Source organism: Chanodichthys erythropterus, chromosome 12 (assembly GCF_024489055.1).
Source record: "Chanodichthys erythropterus isolate Z2021 chromosome 12, ASM2448905v1, whole genome shotgun sequence".
In the NCBI taxonomy this organism is placed as follows: Eukaryota; Metazoa; Chordata; class Actinopteri; order Cypriniformes; family Xenocyprididae; genus Chanodichthys; species Chanodichthys erythropterus.
Window position 1 is genome coordinate 1 of NC_090232.1, and position 24,598 is coordinate 24,598.

The 24,598-nt window shown below is 50.4% G+C and overlaps 27 non-coding genes across 27 annotated transcripts; 13 read left to right on the plus strand and 14 right to left on the minus strand.

Moving 5' to 3' along the window:
- Nucleotides 1-71: 71 nt before the first annotated feature.
- On the minus strand, nt 72-143 carry trnap-ugg (transfer RNA proline (anticodon UGG)). Its single transcript has one exon. It is a non-coding gene; the product is annotated as a tRNA-Pro (tRNA).
- Nucleotides 144-1,153: 1,010 nt separating this feature from the next.
- On the minus strand, nt 1,154-1,226 carry trnar-ccg (transfer RNA arginine (anticodon CCG)). The gene has a single exon. It is a non-coding gene; the product is annotated as a tRNA-Arg (tRNA).
- A 1,326-nt stretch (nt 1,227-2,552) lies between these two features.
- Nucleotides 2,553-2,624, plus strand: trnap-cgg (transfer RNA proline (anticodon CGG)). Its single transcript has one exon. It is a non-coding gene; the product is annotated as a tRNA-Pro (tRNA).
- Nucleotides 2,625-2,979: 355 nt separating this feature from the next.
- On the minus strand, nt 2,980-3,052 carry trnar-ccg (transfer RNA arginine (anticodon CCG)). Its single transcript has one exon. It is a non-coding gene; the product is annotated as a tRNA-Arg (tRNA).
- A 1,326-nt stretch (nt 3,053-4,378) lies between these two features.
- Nucleotides 4,379-4,450, plus strand: trnap-cgg (transfer RNA proline (anticodon CGG)). Its single transcript has one exon. It is a non-coding gene; the product is annotated as a tRNA-Pro (tRNA).
- A 355-nt stretch (nt 4,451-4,805) lies between these two features.
- Nucleotides 4,806-4,878, minus strand: trnar-ccg (transfer RNA arginine (anticodon CCG)). Its single transcript has one exon. It is a non-coding gene; the product is annotated as a tRNA-Arg (tRNA).
- Nucleotides 4,879-6,204: 1,326 nt separating this feature from the next.
- On the plus strand, nt 6,205-6,276 carry trnap-cgg (transfer RNA proline (anticodon CGG)). Its single transcript has one exon. It is a non-coding gene; the product is annotated as a tRNA-Pro (tRNA).
- A 355-nt stretch (nt 6,277-6,631) lies between these two features.
- trnar-ccg (transfer RNA arginine (anticodon CCG)) lies at nt 6,632-6,704 on the minus strand. The gene has a single exon. It is a non-coding gene; the product is annotated as a tRNA-Arg (tRNA).
- A 1,326-nt stretch (nt 6,705-8,030) lies between these two features.
- Nucleotides 8,031-8,102, plus strand: trnap-cgg (transfer RNA proline (anticodon CGG)). The gene has a single exon. It is a non-coding gene; the product is annotated as a tRNA-Pro (tRNA).
- Nucleotides 8,103-8,457: 355 nt separating this feature from the next.
- On the minus strand, nt 8,458-8,530 carry trnar-ccg (transfer RNA arginine (anticodon CCG)). The gene has a single exon. It is a non-coding gene; the product is annotated as a tRNA-Arg (tRNA).
- A 1,326-nt stretch (nt 8,531-9,856) lies between these two features.
- On the plus strand, nt 9,857-9,928 carry trnap-cgg (transfer RNA proline (anticodon CGG)). Its single transcript has one exon. It is a non-coding gene; the product is annotated as a tRNA-Pro (tRNA).
- Nucleotides 9,929-10,283: 355 nt separating this feature from the next.
- trnar-ccg (transfer RNA arginine (anticodon CCG)) lies at nt 10,284-10,356 on the minus strand. The gene has a single exon. It is a non-coding gene; the product is annotated as a tRNA-Arg (tRNA).
- A 1,326-nt stretch (nt 10,357-11,682) lies between these two features.
- Nucleotides 11,683-11,754, plus strand: trnap-cgg (transfer RNA proline (anticodon CGG)). Its single transcript has one exon. It is a non-coding gene; the product is annotated as a tRNA-Pro (tRNA).
- Nucleotides 11,755-12,109: 355 nt separating this feature from the next.
- trnar-ccg (transfer RNA arginine (anticodon CCG)) lies at nt 12,110-12,182 on the minus strand. Its single transcript has one exon. It is a non-coding gene; the product is annotated as a tRNA-Arg (tRNA).
- A 1,327-nt stretch (nt 12,183-13,509) lies between these two features.
- Nucleotides 13,510-13,581, plus strand: trnap-cgg (transfer RNA proline (anticodon CGG)). The gene has a single exon. It is a non-coding gene; the product is annotated as a tRNA-Pro (tRNA).
- Nucleotides 13,582-13,936: 355 nt separating this feature from the next.
- Nucleotides 13,937-14,009, minus strand: trnar-ccg (transfer RNA arginine (anticodon CCG)). The gene has a single exon. It is a non-coding gene; the product is annotated as a tRNA-Arg (tRNA).
- A 1,326-nt stretch (nt 14,010-15,335) lies between these two features.
- Nucleotides 15,336-15,407, plus strand: trnap-cgg (transfer RNA proline (anticodon CGG)). Its single transcript has one exon. It is a non-coding gene; the product is annotated as a tRNA-Pro (tRNA).
- Nucleotides 15,408-15,762: 355 nt separating this feature from the next.
- On the minus strand, nt 15,763-15,835 carry trnar-ccg (transfer RNA arginine (anticodon CCG)). Its single transcript has one exon. It is a non-coding gene; the product is annotated as a tRNA-Arg (tRNA).
- A 1,326-nt stretch (nt 15,836-17,161) lies between these two features.
- On the plus strand, nt 17,162-17,233 carry trnap-cgg (transfer RNA proline (anticodon CGG)). The gene has a single exon. It is a non-coding gene; the product is annotated as a tRNA-Pro (tRNA).
- Nucleotides 17,234-17,588: 355 nt separating this feature from the next.
- trnar-ccg (transfer RNA arginine (anticodon CCG)) lies at nt 17,589-17,661 on the minus strand. The gene has a single exon. It is a non-coding gene; the product is annotated as a tRNA-Arg (tRNA).
- A 1,326-nt stretch (nt 17,662-18,987) lies between these two features.
- trnap-cgg (transfer RNA proline (anticodon CGG)) lies at nt 18,988-19,059 on the plus strand. Its single transcript has one exon. It is a non-coding gene; the product is annotated as a tRNA-Pro (tRNA).
- A 355-nt stretch (nt 19,060-19,414) lies between these two features.
- Nucleotides 19,415-19,487, minus strand: trnar-ccg (transfer RNA arginine (anticodon CCG)). The gene has a single exon. It is a non-coding gene; the product is annotated as a tRNA-Arg (tRNA).
- A 1,326-nt stretch (nt 19,488-20,813) lies between these two features.
- trnap-cgg (transfer RNA proline (anticodon CGG)) lies at nt 20,814-20,885 on the plus strand. Its single transcript has one exon. It is a non-coding gene; the product is annotated as a tRNA-Pro (tRNA).
- Nucleotides 20,886-21,240: 355 nt separating this feature from the next.
- On the minus strand, nt 21,241-21,313 carry trnar-ccg (transfer RNA arginine (anticodon CCG)). The gene has a single exon. It is a non-coding gene; the product is annotated as a tRNA-Arg (tRNA).
- Nucleotides 21,314-22,639: 1,326 nt separating this feature from the next.
- On the plus strand, nt 22,640-22,711 carry trnap-cgg (transfer RNA proline (anticodon CGG)). The gene has a single exon. It is a non-coding gene; the product is annotated as a tRNA-Pro (tRNA).
- Nucleotides 22,712-23,066: 355 nt separating this feature from the next.
- On the minus strand, nt 23,067-23,139 carry trnar-ccg (transfer RNA arginine (anticodon CCG)). Its single transcript has one exon. It is a non-coding gene; the product is annotated as a tRNA-Arg (tRNA).
- A 1,326-nt stretch (nt 23,140-24,465) lies between these two features.
- Nucleotides 24,466-24,537, plus strand: trnap-cgg (transfer RNA proline (anticodon CGG)). Its single transcript has one exon. It is a non-coding gene; the product is annotated as a tRNA-Pro (tRNA).
- Nucleotides 24,538-24,598: the final 61 nt, after the last annotated feature.

Here is a 24,598-nt window from a genome sequence, read left to right on the forward strand (position 1 = left end):
GAACACAGGCAGCAGTAAGGATTTCAAAACCAGGACAAACAGCTGCCCCTGCCGCTCACTCTGAAACCGCTGGGCTCGTCCGGGATTTGAACCCGGGACCTCTCGCACCCAAAGCGAGAATCATACCCCTAGACCAACGAGCCTTGTGCATGTGCCCTTCCACGCTGATATTAAACAAAGCGCTGCGTGCTGGAGGCCCAGTGGCCTAATGGGTAAAGGCCGCATCTTACTTTTGCGCTACTATGAAGGCTCCGCGTACGAAAGCAGAGAGGATGACACACATAACAGATGGGAAAGTGTCATGAAAGATTGATTTAAAAGAGAATTCCACAAAATGTCGAAGGCTTGACTATGAAACCATGAGGCATCAGCCTCCCACCTAGGGCGTGCTTGATGAGCTAGCTCCAAGCTGATGCTGCAAAAGTCAATGACCATTTGTTCAAAGAACTCCATAGAACAAGTATACCTGTGCTTAGCGTATCTGCAAAAGAGCCACGGTGATTCCGTTTAGAGCGATATAAAATGGTTTGAATCCCACTACAGCATCTACAGGCCGGAAAAAAGTTCAATTTGGCCGAAGCATCAGCCTCTGATGGTGCAGAACGTGACGTCAAGTACTGTGTGGGTTACAGTAAAAATGGCCACATATGAAGTGGTTGATAAAGAAAAGCAGCAATCGGAGAAAGGCACTAGTTCTAATGGGTCGTTTGTGGCTGCCCCTCTGAGCATGGTCTGTCCGAGGAAATGAGGCTTGATTCATCTGGCTGAATCTCGGCTATGTAGTAGAACAGGTGATCACAGGCAGCAGTAAGGATTTCAAAACTAGGACAAACAGTTGCCCCTGCCGCCGCTTTTCTTTATCAACCACTTCATACCAGGCCATTTACTGCAACCCACGTGGTACTTGACGTCACGTTCTCCAGCGTCCTCTTGCACACAGTGCTTTGTGTAATTTCAGCCTGAAAGGGCACATGCACAGGCGGGCCAGATTGATTCACTGACAGTCTGGTGCTCGCAAAAGCTGCCACAGCTATCAGAAGTTTGTCAGTTCTGTGCTAATTCAGGTCTTGCGGTCATCAAGGCTATAGCGTTGCTCTGAACAAATCATCCCGGAATTTCTCGCACAGCCAACTTAAAGGTAGCCCATCAAAGACGACCCAGGTGGGACTTGAACCCACAATCCCCAGCTCCGGAGGCTGATGCCTTATCCATTAGGCCACTGGGCCTTGTCTGGCGAGCTTGGCCTTTGATCTGTAGCATGGCTTCAAGGAGTTTCTGCCACTCAAACATCTACACTTTAGTATCTTGATGCCAGGTCACGTCCTGTCACTGAGGAGAGCTTCACTGAATTTGTGGCGCCCTCACGAAAGATCTTCCATCGACAAGGCTCGTTGGTCTAGGGGTATGATTCTCGCTTTGGGTGCGAGAGGTCCCGGGTTCAAATCCCGGACGAGCCCAGCGGTTTCAGAGTGAGCGGCAGGGGCAGCTGTTTGTCCTGGTTTTGAAATCCTTACTGCTGCCTGTGATCACCTGTTCTACTACATAGCCGAGATTCAGCCAGATGACAAGCCTCATTTCCTCGGACAGACCATGCTCAGAGCGGCAGCCCGCCCACAAACGCTTTCTATTAGAACTAGTGCCTGCCCGTTCTGTTCAAGTTCAAGGGTTTTCTGGCACTTTTTCCGATTGCTGCTTTTCTTTATCAACTACTTGACATCAGGCCATTTACTGCAACCCACGTGGTACTTGACGTCACGTTCTCGGGCATCAGAGGCTGATGCTTCGGCCAAATCGAACTTTCTGCAGGTCTGTAGATGCCGCTGTGGGATTCAAACCATTCTATATCGCTCTTCATTGAATTAACGTGGCTCTTTTGCAGAAACGCTAAGCACATATATACTTGTCGTTCTATGGAGTTTCTTTGAACAAATGGTCATTGACTTTTCGCAGCATCAGCTTGGAGCTAGCTCATCAAGCACGCCCTAGGTGGGAGGCTGATGCCTCATGGTTTCATAGTCAAGCCTTCGACATTTTGTGGAATTCTCTTTTAAATCAATCTTTCATGACACTTTCCCATCTGTTATGTGTGTCATCCTCTCTGCTTTCGTACGCGGAGCCTTCATAGTAGCGCAAAAGTAAGATGCGGCCTTTACCCATTAGGCCACTGGGCCTCCAGCACGCAGCGCTTTGTTTAATATCAGCGTGGAAGGGCACGTGCACAAGGCTCGTTGGTCTAGGGGTATGATTCTCGCTTTGGGTGCGAGAGGTCCCGGGTTCAAATCCCGGACGAGCCCAGCGTTTTCAGAGCGAGCGGCAGGGGCAGCTGTTTGTCCTGGTTTTGAAATCCTTACTGCTGCCTGTGTTCATCTAAACTATGACATAGCCGAGATTCAGCCAGATGACAAGCGTCATTTCCTCGGACAGACCCTACTCAGAGGGGCAGCCCGCCAACAAACGCATTCTATTAGAACTAGCGCCTGCGCCTTTCTTTTAGCGGCCAGCATTCTATGACTCTACAAGTGTACACATGTAGCCTAAGCATTCAGCGGTCAGGCTCGTTGGTCTAGGGGTATGATTCTCGCTTCGGGTGCGAGAGGTCCCGGGTTCAAATCCCGGACGAGCCCTCTCGCCTTTAGTATGAGTGCCGGGGTTTTCTTGCACTTTTTTCGATTGCTGCTTTTCTTTATCAACCACTTCATACCAGGCCATTTACTGCAACCCACGTGGTACTTGACGTCACGTTCTCCAGCGTCCTCTTGCACACAGTGCTTTGTGTAATTTCAGCCTGAAAGGGCACATGCACAGGCGGGCCAGATTGATTCACTGACAGTCTGGTGCTCGCAAAAGCTGCCACAGCTATCAGAAGTTTGTCAGTTCTGTGCTAATTCAGGTCTTGCGGTCATCAAGGCTATAGCGTTGCTCTGAACAAATCATCCCGGAATTTCTCGCACAGCCAACTTAAAGGTAGCCCATCAAAGACGACCCAGGTGGGACTTGAACCCACAATCCCCAGCTCCGGAGGCTGATGCCTTATCCATTAGGCCACTGGGCCTTGTCTGGCGAGCTTGGCCTTTGATCTGTAGCATGGCTTCAAGGAGTTTCTGCCACTCAAACATCTACACTTTAGTATCTTGATGCCAGGTCACGTCCTGTCACTGAGGAGAGCTTCACTGAATTTGTGGCGCCCTCACGAAAGATCTTCCATCGACAAGGCTCGTTGGTCTAGGGGTATGATTCTCGCTTTGGGTGCGAGAGGTCCCGGGTTCAAATCCCGGACGAGCCCAGCGGTTTCAGAGTGAGCGGCAGGGGCAGCTGTTTGTCCTGGTTTTGAAATCCTTACTGCTGCCTGTGATCACCTGTTCTACTACATAGCCGAGATTCAGCCAGATGACAAGCCTCATTTCCTCGGACAGACCATGCTCAGAGCGGCAGCCCGCCCACAAACGCTTTCTATTAGAACTAGTGCCTGCCCGTTCTGTTCAAGTTCAAGGGTTTTCTGGCACTTTTTCCGATTGCTGCTTTTCTTTATCAACTACTTGACATCAGGCCATTTACTGCAACCCACGTGGTACTTGACGTCACGTTCTCGGGCATCAGAGGCTGATGCTTCGGCCAAATCGAACTTTCTGCAGGTCTGTAGATGCCGCTGTGGGATTCAAACCATTCTATATCGCTCTTCATTGAATTAACGTGGCTCTTTTGCAGAAACGCTAAGCACATATATACTTGTCGTTCTATGGAGTTTCTTTGAACAAATGGTCATTGACTTTTCGCAGCATCAGCTTGGAGCTAGCTCATCAAGCACGCCCTAGGTGGGAGGCTGATGCCTCATGGTTTCATAGTCAAGCCTTCGACATTTTGTGGAATTCTCTTTTAAATCAATCTTTCATGACACTTTCCCATCTGTTATGTGTGTCATCCTCTCTGCTTTCGTACGCGGAGCCTTCATAGTAGCGCAAAAGTAAGATGCGGCCTTTACCCATTAGGCCACTGGGCCTCCAGCACGCAGCGCTTTGTTTAATATCAGCGTGGAAGGGCACGTGCACAAGGCTCGTTGGTCTAGGGGTATGATTCTCGCTTTGGGTGCGAGAGGTCCCGGGTTCAAATCCCGGACGAGCCCAGCGTTTTCAGAGCGAGCGGCAGGGGCAGCTGTTTGTCCTGGTTTTGAAATCCTTACTGCTGCCTGTGTTCATCTAAACTATGACATAGCCGAGATTCAGCCAGATGACAAGCGTCATTTCCTCGGACAGACCCTACTCAGAGGGGCAGCCCGCCAACAAACGCATTCTATTAGAACTAGCGCCTGCGCCTTTCTTTTAGCGGCCAGCATTCTATGACTCTACAAGTGTACACATGTAGCCTAAGCATTCAGCGGTCAGGCTCGTTGGTCTAGGGGTATGATTCTCGCTTCGGGTGCGAGAGGTCCCGGGTTCAAATCCCGGACGAGCCCTCTCGCCTTTAGTATGAGTGCCGGGGTTTTCTTGCACTTTTTTCGATTGCTGCTTTTCTTTATCAACCACTTCATACCAGGCCATTTACTGCAACCCACGTGGTACTTGACGTCACGTTCTCCAGCGTCCTCTTGCACACAGTGCTTTGTGTAATTTCAGCCTGAAAGGGCACATGCACAGGCGGGCCAGATTGATTCACTGACAGTCTGGTGCTCGCAAAAGCTGCCACAGCTATCAGAAGTTTGTCAGTTCTGTGCTAATTCTGGTCTTGCGGTCATCAAGGCTATAGCGTTGCTCTGAACAAATCATCCCGGAATTTCTCGCACAGCCAACTTAAAGGTAGCCCATCAAAGACGACCCAGGTGGGACTTGAACCCACAATCCCCAGCTCCGGAGGCTGATGCCTTATCCATTAGGCCACTGGGCCTTGTCTGGCGAGCTTGGCCTTTGATCTGTAGCATGGCTTCAAGGAGTTTCTGCCACTCAAACATCTACACTTTAGTATCTTGATGCCAGGTCACGTCCTGTCACTGAGGAGAGCTTCACTGAATTTGTGGCGCCCTCACGAAAGATCTTCCATCGACAAGGCTCGTTGGTCTAGGGGTATGATTCTCGCTTTGGGTGCGAGAGGTCCCGGGTTCAAATCCCGGACGAGCCCAGCGGTTTCAGAGTGAGCGGCAGGGGCAGCTGTTTGTCCTGGTTTTGAAATCCTTACTGCTGCCTGTGATCACCTGTTCTACTACATAGCCGAGATTCAGCCAGATGACAAGCCTCATTTCCTCGGACAGACCATGCTCAGAGCGGCAGCCCGCCCACAAACGCTTTCTATTAGAACTAGTGCCTGCCCGTTCTGTTCAAGTTCAAGGGTTTTCTGGCACTTTTTCCGATTGCTGCTTTTCTTTATCAACTACTTGACATCAGGCCATTTACTGCAACCCACGTGGTACTTGACGTCACGTTCTCGGGCATCAGAGGCTGATGCTTCGGCCAAATCGAACTTTCTGCAGGTCTGTAGATGCCGCTGTGGGATTCAAACCATTCTATATCGCTCTTCATTGAATTAACGTGGCTCTTTTGCAGAAACGCTAAGCACATATATACTTGTCGTTCTATGGAGTTTCTTTGAACAAATGGTCATTGACTTTTTGCAGCATCAGCTTGGAGCTAGCTCATCAAGCACGCCCTAGGTGGGAGGCTGATGCCTCATGGTTTCATAGTCAAGCCTTCGACATTTTGTGGAATTCTCTTTTAAATCAATCTTTCATGACACTTTCCCATCTGTTATGTGTGTCATCCTCTCTGCTTTCGTACGCGGAGCCTTCATAGTAGCGCAAAAGTAAGATGCGGCCTTTACCCATTAGGCCACTGGGCCTCCAGCACGCAGCGCTTTGTTTAATATCAGCGTGGAAGGGCACGTGCACAAGGCTCGTTGGTCTAGGGGTATGATTCTCGCTTTGGGTGCGAGAGGTCCCGGGTTCAAATCCCGGACGAGCCCAGCGATTTCAGAGCGAGCGGCAGGGGCAGCTGTTTGTCCTGGTTTTGAAATCCTTACTGCTGCCTGTGTTCATCTAAACTATGACATAGCCGAGATTCAGCCAGATGACAAGCGTCATTTCCTCGGACAGACCCTACTCAGAGGGGCAGCCCGCCAACAAACGCATTCTATTAGAACTAGCGCCTGCGCCTTTCTTTTAGCGGCCAGCATTCTATGACTCTACAAGTGTACACATGTAGCCTAAGCATTCAGCGGTCAGGCTCGTTGGTCTAGGGGTATGATTCTCGCTTCGGGTGCGAGAGGTCCCGGGTTCAAATCCCGGACGAGCCCTCTCGCCTTTAGTATGAGTGCCGGGGTTTTCTTGCACTTTTTTCGATTGCTGCTTTTCTTTATCAACCACTTCATACCAGGCCATTTACTGCAACCCACGTGGTACTTGACGTCACGTTCTCCAGCGTCCTCTTGCACACAGTGCTTTGTGTAATTTCAGCCTGAAAGGGCACATGCACAGGCGGGCCAGATTGATTCACTGACAGTCTGGTGCTCGCAAAAGCTGCCACAGCTATCAGAAGTTTGTCAGTTCTGTGCTAATTCAGGTCTTGCGGTCATCAAGGCTATAGCGTTGCTCTGAACAAATCATCCCGGAATTTCTCGCACAGCCAACTTAAAGGTAGCCCATCAAAGACGACCCAGGTGGGACTTGAACCCACAATCCCCAGCTCCGGAGGCTGATGCCTTATCCATTAGGCCACTGGGCCTTGTCTGGCGAGCTTGGCCTTTGATCTGTAGCATGGCTTCAAGGAGTTTCTGCCACTCAAACATCTACACTTTAGTATCTTGATGCCAGGTCACGTCCTGTCACTGAGGAGAGCTTCACTGAATTTGTGGCGCCCTCACGAAAGATCTTCCATCGACAAGGCTCGTTGGTCTAGGGGTATGATTCTCGCTTTGGGTGCGAGAGGTCCCGGGTTCAAATCCCGGACGAGCCCAGCGGTTTCAGAGTGAGCGGCAGGGGCAGCTGTTTGTCCTGGTTTTGAAATCCTTACTGCTGCCTGTGATCACCTGTTCTACTACATAGCCGAGATTCAGCCAGATGACAAGCCTCATTTCCTCGGACAGACCATGCTCAGAGCGGCAGCCCGCCCACAAACGCTTTCTATTAGAACTAGTGCCTGCCCGTTCTGTTCAAGTTCAAGGGTTTTCTGGCACTTTTTCCGATTGCTGCTTTTCTTTATCAACTACTTGACATCAGGCCATTTACTGCAACCCACGTGGTACTTGACGTCACGTTCTCGGGCATCAGAGGCTGATGCTTCGGCCAAATCGAACTTTCTGCAGGTCTGTAGATGCCGCTGTGGGATTCAAACCATTCTATATCGCTCTTCATTGAATTAACGTGGCTCTTTTGCAGAAACGCTAAGCACATATATACTTGTCGTTCTATGGAGTTTCTTTGAACAAATGGTCATTGACTTTTCGCAGCATCAGCTTGGAGCTAGCTCATCAAGCACGCCCTAGGTGGGAGGCTGATGCCTCATGGTTTCATAGTCAAGCCTTCGACATTTTGTGGAATTCTCTTTTAAATCAATCTTTCATGACACTTTCCCATCTGTTATGTGTGTCATCCTCTCTGCTTTCGTACGCGGAGCCTTCATAGTAGCGCAAAAGTAAGATGCGGCCTTTACCCATTAGGCCACTGGGCCTCCAGCACGCAGCGCTTTGTTTAATATCAGCGTGGAAGGGCACGTGCACAAGGCTCGTTGGTCTAGGGGTATGATTCTCGCTTTGGGTGCGAGAGGTCCCGGGTTCAAATCCCGGACGAGCCCAGCGTTTTCAGAGCGAGCGGCAGGGGCAGCTGTTTGTCCTGGTTTTGAAATCCTTACTGCTGCCTGTGTTCATCTAAACTATGACATAGCCGAGATTCAGCCAGATGACAAGCGTCATTTCCTCGGACAGACCCTACTCAGAGGGGCAGCCCGCCAACAAACGCATTCTATTAGAACTAGCGCCTGCGCCTTTCTTTTAGCGGCCAGCATTCTATGACTCTACAAGTGTACACATGTAGCCTAAGCATTCAGCGGTCAGGCTCGTTGGTCTAGGGGTATGATTCTCGCTTCGGGTGCGAGAGGTCCCGGGTTCAAATCCCGGACGAGCCCTCTCGCCTTTAGTATGAGTGCCGGGGTTTTCTTGCACTTTTTTCGATTGCTGCTTTTCTTTATCAACCACTTCATACCAGGCCATTTACTGCAACCCACGTGGTACTTGACGTCACGTTCTCCAGCGTCCTCTTGCACACAGTGCTTTGTGTAATTTCAGCCTGAAAGGGCACATGCACAGGCGGGCCAGATTGATTCACTGACAGTCTGGTGCTCGCAAAAGCTGCCACAGCTATCAGAAGTTTGTCAGTTCTGTGCTAATTCTGGTCTTGCGGTCATCAAGGCTATAGCGTTGCTCTGAACAAATCATCCCGGAATTTCTCGCACAGCCAACTTAAAGGTAGCCCATCAAAGACGACCCAGGTGGGACTTGAACCCACAATCCCCAGCTCCGGAGGCTGATGCCTTATCCATTAGGCCACTGGGCCTTGTCTGGCGAGCTTGGCCTTTGATCTGTAGCATGGCTTCAAGGAGTTTCTGCCACTCAAACATCTACACTTTAGTATCTTGATGCCAGGTCACGTCCTGTCACTGAGGAGAGCTTCACTGAATTTGTGGCGCCCTCACGAAAGATCTTCCATCGACAAGGCTCGTTGGTCTAGGGGTATGATTCTCGCTTTGGGTGCGAGAGGTCCCGGGTTCAAATCCCGGACGAGCCCAGCGGTTTCAGAGTGAGCGGCAGGGGCAGCTGTTTGTCCTGGTTTTGAAATCCTTACTGCTGCCTGTGATCACCTGTTCTACTACATAGCCGAGATTCAGCCAGATGACAAGCCTCATTTCCTCGGACAGACCATGCTCAGAGCGGCAGCCCGCCCACAAACGCTTTCTATTAGAACTAGTGCCTGCCCGTTCTGTTCAAGTTCAAGGGTTTTCTGGCACTTTTTCCGATTGCTGCTTTTCTTTATCAACTACTTGACATCAGGCCATTTACTGCAACCCACGTGGTACTTGACGTCACGTTCTCGGGCATCAGAGGCTGATGCTTCGGCCAAATCGAACTTTCTGCAGGTCTGTAGATGCCGCTGTGGGATTCAAACCATTCTATATCGCTCTTCATTGAATTAACGTGGCTCTTTTGCAGAAACGCTAAGCACATATATACTTGTCGTTCTATGGAGTTTCTTTGAACAAATGGTCATTGACTTTTTGCAGCATCAGCTTGGAGCTAGCTCATCAAGCACGCCCTAGGTGGGAGGCTGATGCCTCATGGTTTCATAGTCAAGCCTTCGACATTTTGTGGAATTCTCTTTTAAATCAATCTTTCATGACACTTTCCCATCTGTTATGTGTGTCATCCTCTCTGCTTTCGTACGCGGAGCCTTCATAGTAGCGCAAAAGTAAGATGCGGCCTTTACCCATTAGGCCACTGGGCCTCCAGCACGCAGCGCTTTGTTTAATATCAGCGTGGAAGGGCACGTGCACAAGGCTCGTTGGTCTAGGGGTATGATTCTCGCTTTGGGTGCGAGAGGTCCCGGGTTCAAATCCCGGACGAGCCCAGCGTTTTCAGAGCGAGCGGCAGGGGCAGCTGTTTGTCCTGGTTTTGAAATCCTTACTGCTGCCTGTGTTCATCTAAACTATGACATAGCCGAGATTCAGCCAGATGACAAGCGTCATTTCCTCGGACAGACCCTACTCAGAGGGGCAGCCCGCCAACAAACGCATTCTATTAGAACTAGCGCCTGCGCCTTTCTTTTAGCGGCCAGCATTCTATGACTCTACAAGTGTACACATGTAGCCTAAGCATTCAGCGGTCAGGCTCGTTGGTCTAGGGGTATGATTCTCGCTTCGGGTGCGAGAGGTCCCGGGTTCAAATCCCGGACGAGCCCTCTCGCCTTTAGTATGAGTGCCGGGGTTTTCTTGCACTTTTTTCGATTGCTGCTTTTCTTTATCAACCACTTCATACCAGGCCATTTACTGCAACCCACGTGGTACTTGACGTCACGTTCTCCAGCGTCCTCTTGCACACAGTGCTTTGTGTAATTTCAGCCTGAAAGGGCACATGCACAGGCGGGCCAGATTGATTCACTGACAGTCTGGTGCTCGCAAAAGCTGCCACAGCTATCAGAAGTTTGTCAGTTCTGTGCTAATTCTGGTCTTGCGGTCATCAAGGCTATAGCGTTGCTCTGAACAAATCATCCCGGAATTTCTCGCACAGCCAACTTAAAGGTAGCCCATCAAAGACGACCCAGGTGGGACTTGAACCCACAATCCCCAGCTCCGGAGGCTGATGCCTTATCCATTAGGCCACTGGGCCTTGTCTGGCGAGCTTGGCCTTTGATCTGTAGGATGGCTTCAAGGAGTTTCTGCCACTCAAACATCTACACTTTAGTATCTTGATGCCAGTTCACGTCCTGTCACTGAGGAGAGCTTCACTGAATTTGTGGCGCCCTCACGAAAGATCTTCCATCGACAAGGCTCGTTGGTCTAGGGGTATGATTCTCGCTTTGGGTGCGAGAGGTCCCGGGTTCAAATCCCGGACGAGCCCAGCGGTTTCAGAGTGAGCGGCAGGGGCAGCTGTTTGTCCTGGTTTTGAAATCCTTACTGCTGCCTGTGATCACCTGTTCTACTACATAGCCGAGATTCAGCCAGATGACATGCCTCATTTCCTCGGACAGACCATGCTCAGAGCGGCAGCCCGCCCACAAACGCTTTCTATTAGAACTAGTGCCTGCCCGTTCTGTTCAAGTTCAAGGGTTTTCTGGCACTTTTTCCGATTGCTGCTTTTCTTTATCAACTACTTGACATCAGGCCATTTACTGCAACCCACGTGGTACTTGACGTCACGTTCTCGGGCATCAGAGGCTGATGCTTCGGCCAAATCGAACTTTCTGCAGGTCTGTAGATGCCGCTGTGGGATTCAAACCATTCTATATCGCTCTTCATTGAATTAACGTGGCTCTTTTGCAGAAACGCTAAGCACATATATACTTGTCGTTCTATGGAGTTTCTTTGAACAAATGGTCATTGACTTTTTGCAGCATCAGCTTGGAGCTAGCTCATCAAGCACGCCCTAGGTGGGAGGCTGATGCCTCATGGTTTCATAGTCAAGCCTTCGACATTTTGTGGAATTCTCTTTTAAATCAATCTTTCATGACACTTTCCCATCTGTTATGTGTGTCATCCTCTCTGCTTTCGTACGCGGAGCCTTCATAGTAGCGCAAAAGTAAGATGCGGCCTTTACCCATTAGGCCACTGGGCCTCCAGCACGCAGCGCTTTGTTTAATATCAGCGTGGAAGGGCACGTGCACAAGGCTCGTTGGTCTAGGGGTATGATTCTCGCTTTGGGTGCGAGAGGTCCCGGGTTCAAATCCCGGACGAGCCCAGCGTTTTCAGAGCGAGCGGCAGGGGCAGCTGTTTGTCCTGGTTTTGAAATCCTTACTGCTGCCTGTGTTCATCTAAACTATGACATAGCCGAGATTCAGCCAGATGACAAGCGTCATTTCCTCGGACAGACCCTACTCAGAGGGGCAGCCCGCCAACAAACGCATTCTATTAGAACTAGCGCCTGCGCCTTTCTTTTAGCGGCCAGCATTCTATGACTCTACAAGTGTACACATGTAGCCTAAGCATTCAGCGGTCAGGCTCGTTGGTCTAGGGGTATGATTCTCGCTTCGGGTGCGAGAGGTCCCGGGTTCAAATCCCGGACGAGCCCTCTCGCCTTTAGTATGAGTGCCGGGGTTTTCTTGCACTTTTTTCGATTGCTGCTTTTCTTTATCAACCACTTCATACCAGGCCATTTACTGCAACCCACGTGGTACTTGACGTCACGTTCTCCAGCGTCCTCTTGCACACAGTGCTTTGTGTAATTTCAGCCTGAAAGGGCACATGCACAGGCGGGCCAGATTGATTCACTGACAGTCTGGTGCTCGCAAAAGCTGCCACAGCTATCAGAAGTTTGTCAGTTCTGTGCTAATTCTGGTCTTGCGGTCATCAAGGCTATAGCGTTGCTCTGAACAAATCATCCCGGAATTTCTCGCACAGCCAACTTAAAGGTAGCCCATCAAAGACGACCCAGGTGGGACTTGAACCCACAATCCCCAGCTCCGGAGGCTGATGCCTTATCCATTAGGCCACTGGGCCTTGTCTGGCGAGCTTGGCCTTTGATCTGTAGGATGGCTTCAAGGAGTTTCTGCCACTCAAACATCTACACTTTAGTATCTTGATGCCAGGTCACGTCCTGTCACTGAGGAGAGCTTCACTGAATTTGTGGCGCCCTCACGAAAGATCTTCCATCGACAAGGCTCGTTGGTCTAGGGGTATGATTCTCGCTTTGGGTGCGAGAGGTCCCGGGTTCAAATCCCGGACGAGCCCAGCGGTTTCAGAGTGAGCGGCAGGGGCAGCTGTTTGTCCTGGTTTTGAAATCCTTACTGCTGCCTGTGATCACCTGTTCTACTACATAGCCGAGATTCAGCCAGATGACAAGCCTCATTTCCTCGGACAGACCATGCTCAGAGCGGCAGCCCGCCCACAAACGCTTTCTATTAGAACTAGTGCCTGCCCGTTCTGTTCAAGTTCAAGGGTTTTCTGGCACTTTTTCCGATTGCTGCTTTTCTTTATCAACTACTTGACATCAGGCCATTTACTGCAACCCACGTGGTACTTGACGTCACGTTCTCGGGCATCAGAGGCTGATGCTTCGGCCAAATCGAACTTTCTGCAGGTCTGTAGATGCCGCTGTGGGATTCAAACCATTCTATATCGCTCTTCATTGAATTAACGTGGCTCTTTTGCAGAAACGCTAAGCACATATATACTTGTCGTTCTATGGAGTTTCTTTGAACAAATGGTCATTGACTTTTTCGCAGCATCAGCTTGGAGCTAGCTCATCAAGCACGCCCTAGGTGGGAGGCTGATGCCTCATGGTTTCATAGTCAAGCCTTCGACATTTTGTGGAATTCTCTTTTAAATCAATCTTTCATGACACTTTCCCATCTGTTATGTGTGTCATCCTCTCTGCTTTCGTACGCGGAGCCTTCATAGTAGCGCAAAAGTAAGATGCGGCCTTTACCCATTAGGCCACTGGGCCTCCAGCACGCAGCGCTTTGTTTAATATCAGCGTGGAAGGGCACGTGCACAAGGCTCGTTGGTCTAGGGGTATGATTCTCGCTTTGGGTGCGAGAGGTCCCGGGTTCAAATCCCGGACGAGCCCAGCGTTTTCAGAGCGAGCGGCAGGGGCAGCTGTTTGTCCTGGTTTTGAAATCCTTACTGCTGCCTGTGTTCATCTAAACTATGACATAGCCGAGATTCAGCCAGATGACAAGCGTCATTTCCTCGGACAGACCCTACTCAGAGGGGCAGCCCGCCAACAAACGCATTCTATTAGAACTAGCGCCTGCGCCTTTCTTTTAGCGGCCAGCATTCTATGACTCTACAAGTGTACACATGTAGCCTAAGCATTCAGCGGTCAGGCTCGTTGGTCTAGGGGTATGATTCTCGCTTCGGGTGCGAGAGGTCCCGGGTTCAAATCCCGGACGAGCCCTCTCGCCTTTAGTATGAGTGCCGGGGTTTTCTTGCACTTTTTTCGATTGCTGCTTTTCTTTATCAACCACTTCATACCAGGCCATTTACTGCAACCCACGTGGTACTTGACGTCACGTTCTCCAGCGTCCTCTTGCACACAGTGCTTTGTGTAATTTCAGCCTGAAAGGGCACATGCACAGGCGGGCCAGATTGATTCACTGACAGTCTGGTGCTCGCAAAAGCTGCCACAGCTATCAGAAGTTTGTCAGTTCTGTGCTAATTCTGGTCTTGCGGTCATCAAGGCTATAGCGTTGCTCTGAACAAATCATCCCGGAATTTCTCGCACAGCCAACTTAAAGGTAGCCCATCAAAGACGACCCAGGTGGGACTTGAACCCACAATCCCCAGCTCCGGAGGCTGATGCCTTATCCATTAGGCCACTGGGCCTTGTCTGGCGAGCTTGGCCTTTGATCTGTAGCATGGCTTCAAGGAGTTTCTGCCACTCAAACATCTACACTTTAGTATCTTGATGCCAGGTCACGTCCTGTCACTGAGGAGAGCTTCACTGAATTTGTGGCGCCCTCACGAAAGATCTTCCATCGACAAGGCTCGTTGGTCTAGGGGTATGATTCTCGCTTTGGGTGCGAGAGGTCCCGGGTTCAAATCCCGGACGAGCCCAGCGGTTTCAGAGTGAGCGGCAGGGGCAGCTGTTTGTCCTGGTTTTGAAATCCTTACTGCTGCCTGTGATCACCTGTTCTACTACATAGCCGAGATTCAGCCAGATGACAAGCCTCATTTCCTCGGACAGACCATGCTCAGAGCGGCAGCCCGCCCACAAACGCTTTCTATTAGAACTAGTGCCTGCCCGTTCTGTTCAAGTTCAAGGGTTTTCTGGCACTTTTTCCGATTGCTGCTTTTCTTTATCAACTACTTGACATCAGGCCATTTACTGCAACCCACGTGGTACTTGACGTCACGTTCTCGGGCATCAGAGGCTGATGCTTCGGCCAAATCGAACTTTCTGCAGGTCTGTAGATGCCGCTGTGGGATTCAAACCATTCTATATCGCTCTTCATTGAATTAACGTGGCTCTTTTGCAGAAACGCTAAGCACATATATACTTGTCGTTCTATGGAGTTTCTTTGAACAAATGGTCATTGACTTTTCGCAGCATCAGCTTGGAGCTAGCTCATCAAGCACGCCCTAGGTGGGAGGCTGATGCCTCATGGTTTCATAGTCAAGCCTTCGACATTTTGTGGAATTCTCTTTTAAATCAATCTTTCATGACACTTTCCCATCTGTTATGTGTGTCATCCTCTCTGCTTTCGTACGCGGAGCCTTCATAGTAGCGCAAAAGTAAGATGCGGCCTTTACCCATTAGGCCACTGGGCCTCCAGCACGCAGCGCTTTGTTTAATATCAGCGTGGAAGGGCACGTGCACAAGGCTCGTTGGTCTAGGGGTATGATTCTCGCTTTGGGTGCGAGAGGTCCCGGGTTCAAATCCCGGACGAGCCCAGCGTTTTCAGAGCGAGCGGCAGGGGCAGCTGTTTGTCCTGGTTTTGAAATCCTTACTGCTGCCTGTGTTCATCTAAACTATGACATAGCCGAGATTCAGCCAGATGACAAGCGTCATTTCCTCGGACAGACCCTACTCAGAGGGGCAGCCCGCCAACAAACGCATTCTATTAGAACTAGCGCCTGCGCCTTTCTTTTAGCGGCCAGCATTCTATGACTCTACAAGTGTACACATGTAGCCTAAGCATTCAGCGGTCAGGCTCGTTGGTCTAGGGGTATGATTCTCGCTTCGGGTGCGAGAGGTCCCGGGTTCAAATCCCGGACGAGCCCTCTCGCCTTTAGTATGAGTGCCGGGGTTTTCTTGCACTTTTTTCGATTGCTGCTTTTCTTTATCAACCACTTCATACCAGGCCATTTACTGCAACCCACGTGGTACTTGACGTCACGTTCTCCAGCGTCCTCTTGCACACAGTGCTTTGTGTAATTTCAGCCTGAAAGGGCACATGCACAGGCGGGCCAGATTGATTCACTGACAGTCTGGTGCTCGCAAAAGCTGCCACAGCTATCAGAAGTTTGTCAGTTCTGTGCTAATTCTGGTCTTGCGGTCATCAAGGCTATAGCGTTGCTCTGAACAAATCATCCCGGAATTTCTCGCACAGCCAACTTAAAGGTAGCCCATCAAAGACGACCCAGGTGGGACTTGAACCCACAATCCCCAGCTCCGGAGGCTGATGCCTTATCCATTAGGCCACTGGGCCTTGTCTGGCGAGCTTGGCCTTTGATCTGTAGCATGGCTTCAAGGAGTTTCTGCCACTCAAACATCTACACTTTAGTATCTTGATGCCAGGTCACGTCCTGTCACTGAGGAGAGCTTCACTGAATTTGTGGCGCCCTCACGAAAGATCTTCCATCGACAAGGCTCGTTGGTCTAGGGGTATGATTCTCGCTTTGGGTGCGAGAGGTCCCGGGTTCAAATCCCGGACGAGCCCAGCGGTTTCAGAGTGAGCGGCAGGGGCAGCTGTTTGTCCTGGTTTTGAAATCCTTACTGCTGCCTGTGATCACCTGTTCTACTACATAGCCGAGATTCAGCCAGATGACAAGCCTCATTTCCTCGGACAGACCATGCTCAGAGCGGCAGCCCGCCCACAAACGCTTTCTATTAGAACTAGTGCCTGCCCGTTCTGTTCAAGTTCAAGGGTTTTCTGGCACTTTTTCCGATTGCTGCTTTTCTTTATCAACTACTTGACATCAGGCCATTTACTGCAACCCACGTGGTACTTGACGTCACGTTCTCGGGCATCAGAGGCTGATGCTTCGGCCAAATCGAACTTTCTGCAGGTCTGTAGATGCCGCTGTGGGATTCAAACCATTCTATATCGCTCTTCATTGAATTAACGTGGCTCTTTTGCAGAAACGCTAAGCACATATATACTTGTCGTTCTATGGAGTTTCTTTGAACAAATGGTCATTGACTTTTTGCAGCATCAGCTTGGAGCTAGCTCATCAAGCACGCCCTAGGTGGGAGGCTGATGCCTCATGGTTTCATAGTCAAGCCTTCGACATTTTGTGGAATTCTCTTTTAAATCAATCTTTCATGACACTTTCCCATCTGTTATGTGTGTCATCCTCTCTGCTTTCGTACGCGGAGCCTTCATAGTAGCGCAAAAGTAAGATGCGGCCTTTACCCATTAGGCCACTGGGCCTCCAGCACGCAGCGCTTTGTTTAATATCAGCGTGGAAGGGCACGTGCACAAGGCTCGTTGGTCTAGGGGTATGATTCTCGCTTTGGGTGCGAGAGGTCCCGGGTTCAAATCCCGGACGAGCCCAGCGTTTTCAGAGCGAGCGGCAGGGGCAGCTGTTTGTCCTGGTTTTGAAATCCTTACTGCTGCCTGTGTTCATCTAAACTATGACATAGCCGAGATTCAGCCAGATGACAAGCGTCATTTCCTCGGACAGACCCTACTCAGAGGGGCAGCCCGCCAACAAACGCATTCTATTAGAACTAGCGCCTGCGCCTTTCTTTTAGCGGCCAGCATTCTATGACTCTACAAGTGTACACATGTAGCCTAAGCATTCAGCGGTCAGGCTCGTTGGTCTAGGGGTATGATTCTCGCTTCGGGTGCGAGAGGTCCCGGGTTCAAATCCCGGACGAGCCCTCTCGCCTTTAGTATGAGTGCCGGGGTTTTCTTGCACTTTTTTCGATTGCTGCTTTTCTTTATCAACCACTTCATACCAGGCCATTTACTGCAACCCACGTGGTACTTGACGTCACGTTCTCCAGCGTCCTCTTGCACACAGTGCTTTGTGTAATTTCAGCCTGAAAGGGCACATGCACAGGCGGGCCAGATTGATTCACTGACAGTCTGGTGCTCGCAAAAGCTGCCACAGCTATCAGAAGTTTGTCAGTTCTGTGCTAATTCTGGTCTTGCGGTCATCAAGGCTATAGCGTTGCTCTGAACAAATCATCCCGGAATTTCTCGCACAGCCAACTTAAAGGTAGCCCATCAAAGACGACCCAGGTGGGACTTGAACCCACAATCCCCAGCTCCGGAGGCTGATGCCTTATCCATTAGGCCACTGGGCCTTGTCTGGCGAGCTTGGCCTTTGATCTGTAGCATGGCTTCAAGGAGTTTCTGCCACTCAAACATCTACACTTTAGTATCTTGATGCCAGGTCACGTCCTGTCACTGAGGAGAGCTTCACTGAATTTGTGGCGCCCTCACGAAAGATCTTCCATCGACAAGGCTCGTTGGTCTAGGGGTATGATTCTCGCTTTGGGTGCGAGAGGTCCCGGGTTCAAATCCCGGACGAGCCCAGCGGTTTCAGAGTGAGCGGCAGGGGCAGCTGTTTGTCCTGGTTTTGAAATCCTTACTGCTGCCTGTGATCACCTGTTCTACTACATAGCCGAGATTCAGCCAGATGACAAGCCTCATTTCCTCGGACAGACCATGCTCAGAGCGGCAGCCCGCCCACAAACGCTTTCTATTAGAACTAGTGCCTGCCCGTTCTGTTCAAGTTCAAGGGTTTTCTGGCACTTTTTCCGATTGCTGCTTTTCTTTATCAACTACTTGACATCAGGCCATTTACTGCAACCCACGTGGTACTTGACGTCACGTTCTCGGGCATCAGAGGCTGATGCTTCGGCCAAATCGAACTTTCTGCAGGTCTGTAGATGCCGCTGTGGGATTCAAACCATTCTATATCGCTCTTCATTGAATTAACGTGGCTCTTTTGCAGAAACGCTAAGCACATATATACTTGTCGTTCTATGGAGTTTCTTTGAACAAATGGTCATTGACTTTTCGCAGCATCAGCTTGGAGCTAGCTCATCAAGCACGCCCTAGGTGGGAGGCTGATGCCTCATGGTTTCATAGTCAAGCCTTCGACATTTTGTGGAATTCTCTTTTAAATCAATCTTTCATGACACTTTCCCATCTGTTATGTGTGTCATCCTCTCTGCTTTCGTACGCGGAGCCTTCATAGTAGCGCAAAAGTAAGATGCGGCCTTTACCCATTAGGCCACTGGGCCTCCAGCACGCAGCGCTTTGTTTAATATCAGCGTGGAAGGGCACGTGCACAAGGCTCGTTGGTCTAGGGGTATGATTCTCGCTTTGGGTGCGAGAGGTCCCGGGTTCAAATCCCGGACGAGCCCAGCGTTTTCAGAGCGAGCGGCAGGGGCAGCTGTTTGTCCTGGTTTTGAAATCCTTACTGCTGCCTGTGTTCATCTAAACTATGACATAGCCGAGATTCAGCCAGATGACAAGCGTCATTTCCTCGGACAGACCCTACTCAGAGGGGCAGCCCGCCAACAAACGCATTCTATTAGAACTAGCGCCTGCGCCTTTCTTTTAGCGGCCAGCATTCTATGACTCTACAAGTGTACACATGTAGCCTAAGCATTCAGCGGTCAGGCTCGTTGGTCTAGGGGTATGATTCTCGCTTCGGGTGCGAGAGGTCCCGGGTTCAAATCCCGGACGAGCCCTCTCGCCTTTAGTATGAGTGCCGGGGTTTTCTTGCACTTTTTTCGATTGCTGCTTTTCTTTATCAACCACTTCATACCAGGCCATTTACTGCAACCCACGTGGTACTTGACGTCACGTTCTCCAGCGTCCTCTTGCACACAGTGCTTTGTGTAATTTCAGCCTGAAAGGGCACATGCACAGGCGGGCCAGATTGATTCACTGACAGTCTGGTGCTCGCAAAAGCTGCCACAGCTATCAGAAGTTTGTCAGTTCTGTGCTAATTCTGGTCTTGCGGTCATCAAGGCTATAGCGTTGCTCTGAACAAATCATCCCGGAATTTCTCGCACAGCCAACTTAAAGGTAGCCCATCAAAGACGACCCAGGTGGGACTTGAACCCACAATCCCCAGCTCCGGAGGCTGATGCCTTATCCATTAGGCCACTGGGCCTTGTCTGGCGAGCTTGGCCTTTGATCTGTAGCATGGCTTCAAGGAGTTTCTGCCACTCAAACATCTACACTTTAGTATCTTGATGCCAGGTCACGTCCTGTCACTGAGGAGAGCTTCACTGAATTTGTGGCGCCCTCACGAAAGATCTTCCATCGACAAGGCTCGTTGGTCTAGGGGTATGATTCTCGCTTTGGGTGCGAGAGGTCCCGGGTTCAAATCCCGGACGAGCCCAGCGGTTTCAGAGTGAGCGGCAGGGGCAGCTGTTTGTCCTGGTTTTGAAATCCTTACTGCTGCCTGTGATCACCTGTTCTACTACATAGCCGAGATTCAGCCAGATGACAAGCCTCATTTCCTCGGACAGACCATGCTCAGAGCGGCAGCCCGCCCACAAACGCTTTCTATTAGAACTAGTGCCTGCCCGTTCTGTTCAAGTTCAAGGGTTTTCTGGCACTTTTTCCGATTGCTGCTTTTCTTTATCAACTACTTGACATCAGGCCATTTACTGCAACCCACGTGGTACTTGACGTCACGTTCTCGGGCATCAGAGGCTGATGCTTCGGCCAAATCGAACTTTCTGCAGGTCTGTAGATGCCGCTGTGGGATTCAAACCATTCTATATCGCTCTTCATTGAATTAACGTGGCTCTTTTGCAGAAACGCTAAGCACATATATACTTGTCGTTCTATGGAGTTTCTTTGAACAAATGGTCATTGACTTTTCGCAGCATCAGCTTGGAGCTAGCTCATCAAGCACGCCCTAGGTGGGAGGCTGATGCCTCATGGTTTCATAGTCAAGCCTTCGACATTTTGTGGAATTCTCTTTTAAATCAATCTTTCATGACACTTTCCCATCTGTTATGTGTGTCATCCTCTCTGCTTTCGTACGCGGAGCCTTCATAGTAGCGCAAAAGTAAGATGCGGCCTTTACCCATTAGGCCACTGGGCCTCCAGCACGCAGCGCTTTGTTTAATATCAGCGTGGAAGGGCACGTGCACAAGGCTCGTTGGTCTAGGGGTATGATTCTCGCTTTGGGTGCGAGAGGTCCCGGGTTCAAATCCCGGACGAGCCCAGCGTTTTCAGAGCGAGCGGCAGGGGCAGCTGTTTGTCCTGGTTTTGAAATCCTTACTGCTGCCTGTGTTCATCTAAACTATGACATAGCCGAGATTCAGCCAGATGACAAGCGTCATTTCCTCGGACAGACCCTACTCAGAGGGGCAGCCCGCCAACAAACGCATTCTATTAGAACTAGCGCCTGCGCCTTTCTTTTAGCGGCCAGCATTCTATGACTCTACAAGTGTACACATGTAGCCTAAGCATTCAGCGGTCAGGCTCGTTGGTCTAGGGGTATGATTCTCGCTTCGGGTGCGAGAGGTCCCGGGTTCAAATCCCGGACGAGCCCTCTCGCCTTTAGTATGAGTGCCGGGGTTTTCTTGCACTTTTTTCGATTGCTGCTTTTCTTTATCAACCACTTCATACCAGGCCATTTACTGCAACCCACGTGGTACTTGACGTCACGTTCTCCAGCGTCCTCTTGCACACAGTGCTTTGTGTAATTTCAGCCTGAAAGGGCACATGCACAGGCGGGCCAGATTGATTCACTGACAGTCTGGTGCTCGCAAAAGCTGCCACAGCTATCAGAAGTTTGTCAGTTCTGTGCTAATTCTGGTCTTGCGGTCATCAAGGCTATAGCGTTGCTCTGAACAAATCATCCCGGAATTTCTCGCACAGCCAACTTAAAGGTAGCCCATCAAAGACGACCCAGGTGGGACTTGAACCCACAATCCCCAGCTCCGGAGGCTGATGCCTTATCCATTAGGCCACTGGGCCTTGTCTGGCGAGCTTGGCCTTTGATCTGTAGGATGGCTTCAAGGAGTTTCTGCCACTCAAACATCTACACTTTAGTATCTTGATGCCAGTTCACGTCCTGTCACTGAGGAGAGCTTCACTGAATTTGTGGCGCCCTCACGAAAGATCTTCCATCGACAAGGCTCGTTGGTCTAGGGGTATGATTCTCGCTTTGGGTGCGAGAGGTCCCGGGTTCAAATCCCGGACGAGCCCAGCGGTTTCAGAGTGAGCGGCAGGGGCAGCTGTTTGTCCTGGTTTTGAAATCCTTACTGCTGCCTGTGATCACCTGTTCTACTACATAGCCGAGATTCAGCCAGATGACAAGCCTCATTTCCTCGGACAGACCATGCTCAGAGCGGCAGCCCGCCCACAAACGCTTTCTATTAGAACTAGTGCCTGCCCGTTCTGTTCAAGTTCAAGGGTTTTCTGGCACTTTTTCCGATTGCTGCTTTTCTTTATCAACTACTTGACATCAGGCCATTTACTGCAACCCACGTGGTACTTGACGTCACGTTCTCGGGCATCAGAGGCTGATGCTTCGGCCAAATCGAACTTTCTGCAGGTCTGTAGATGCCGCTGTGGGATTCAAACCATTCTATATCGCTCTTCATTGAATTAACGTGGCTCTTTTGCAGAAACGCTAAGCACATATATACTTGTCGTTCTATGGAGTTTCTTTGAACAAATGGTCATTGACTTTTCGCAGCATCAGCTTGGAGCTAGCTCATCAAGCACGCCCTAGGTGGGAGGCTGATGCCTCATGGTTTCATAGTCAAGCCTTCGACATTTTGTGGAATTCTCTTTTAAATCAATCTTTCATGACACTTTCCCATCTGTTATGTGTGTCATCCTCTCTGCTTTCGTACGCGGAGCCTTCATAGTAGCGCAAAAGTAAGATGCGGCCTTTACCCATTAGGCCACTGGGCCTCCAGCACGCAGCGCTTTGTTTAATATCAGCGTGGAAGGGCACGTGCACAAGGCTCGTTGGTCTAGGGGTATGATTCTCGCTTTGGGTGCGAGAGGTCCCGGGTTCAAATCCCGGACGAGCCCAGCGTTTTCAGAGCGAGCGGCAGGGGCAGCTGTTTGTCCTGGTTTTGAAATCCTTACTGCTGCCTGTGTTCATCTAAACTATGACATAGCCGAGATTCAGCCAGATGACAAGCGTCATTTCCTCGGACAGACCCTACTCAGAGGGGCAGCCCGCCAACAAACGCATTCTATTAGAACTAGCGCCTGCGCCTTTCTTTTAGCGGCCAGCATTCTATGACTCTACAAGTGTACACATGTAGCCTAAGCATTCAGCGGTCAGGCTCGTTGGTCTAGGGGTATGATTCTCGCTTCGGGTGCGAGAGGTCCCGGGTTCAAATCCCGGACGAGCCCTCTCGCCTTTAGTATGAGTGCCGGGGTTTTCTTGCACTTTTTTCGATTGCTGCTTTTCTTTATCAACCACTTCATACCAGGCCATTTACTGCAACCCACGTGGTACTTGACGTCACGTTCTCCAGCGTCCTCTTGCACACAGTGCTTTGTGTAATTTCAGCCTGAAAGGGCACATGCACAGGCGGGCCAGATTGATTCACTGACAGTCTGGTGCTCGCAAAAGCTGCCACAGCTATCAGAAGTTTGTCAGTTCTGTGCTAATTCTGGTCTTGCGGTCATCAAGGCTATAGCGTTGCTCTGAACAAATCATCCCGGAATTTCTCGCACAGCCAACTTAAAGGTAGCCCATCAAAGACGACCCAGGTGGGACTTGAACCCACAATCCCCAGCTCCGGAGGCTGATGCCTTATCCATTAGGCCACTGGGCCTTGTCTGGCGAGCTTGGCCTTTGATCTGTAGCATGGCTTCAAGGAGTTTCTGCCACTCAAACATCTACACTTTAGTATCTTGATGCCAGGTCACGTCCTGTCACTGAGGAGAGCTTCACTGAATTTGTGGCGCCCTCACGAAAGATCTTCCATCGACAAGGCTCGTTGGTCTAGGGGTATGATTCTCGCTTTGGGTGCGAGAGGTCCCGGGTTCAAATCCCGGACGAGCCCAGCGGTTTCAGAGTGAGCGGCAGGGGCAGCTGTTTGTCCTGGTTTTGAAATCCTTACTGCTGCCTGTGATCACCTGTTCTACTACATAGCCGAGATTCAGCCAGATGACAAGCCTCATTTCCTCGGACAGACCATGCTCAGAGCGGCAGCCCGCCCACAAACGCTTTCTATTAGAACTAGTGCCTGCCCGTTCTGTTCAAGTTCAAGGGTTTTCTGGCACTTTTTCCGATTGCTGCTTTTCTTTATCAACTACTTGACATCAGGCCATTTACTGCAACCCACGTGGTACTTGACGTCACGTTCTCGGGCATCAGAGGCTGATGCTTCGGCCAAATCGAACTTTCTGCAGGTCTGTAGATGCCGCTGTGGGATTCAAACCATTCTATATCGCTCTTCATTGAATTAACGTGGCTCTTTTGCAGAAACGCTAAGCACATATATACTTGTCGTTCTATGGAGTTTCTTTGAACAAATGGTCATTGACTTTTCGCAGCATCAGCTTGGAGCTAGCTCATCAAGCACGCCCTAGGTGGGAGGCTGATGCCTCATGGTTTCATAGTCAAGCCTTCGACATTTTGTGGAATTCTCTTTTAAATCAATCTTTCATGACACTTTCCCATCTGTTATGTGTGTCATCCTCTCTGCTTTCGTACGCGGAGCCTTCATAGTAGCGCAAAAGTAAGATGCGGCCTTTACCCATTAGGCCACTGGGCCTCCAGCACGCAGCGCTTTGTTTAATATCAGCGTGGAAGGGCACGTGCACAAGGCTCGTTGGTCTAGGGGTATGATTCTCGCTTTGGGTGCGAGAGGTCCCGGGTTCAAATCCCGGACGAGCCCAGCGTTTTCAGAGCGAGCGGCAGGGGCAGCTGTTTGTCCTGGTTTTGAAATCCTTACTGCTGCCTGTGTTCATCTAAACTATGACATAGCCGAGATTCAGCCAGATGACAAGCGTCATTTCCTCGGACAGACCCTACTCAGAGGGGCAGCCCGCCAACAAACGCATTCTATTAGAACTAGCGCCTGCGCCTTTCTTTTAGCGGCCAGCATTCTATGACTCTACAAGTGTACACATGTAGCCTAAGCATTCAGCGGTCAGGCTCGTTGGTCTAGGGGTATGATTCTCGCTTCGGGTGCGAGAGGTCCCGGGTTCAAATCCCGGACGAGCCCTCTCGCCTTTAGTATGAGTGCCGGGGTTTTCTTGCACTTTTTTCGATTGCTGCTTTTCTTT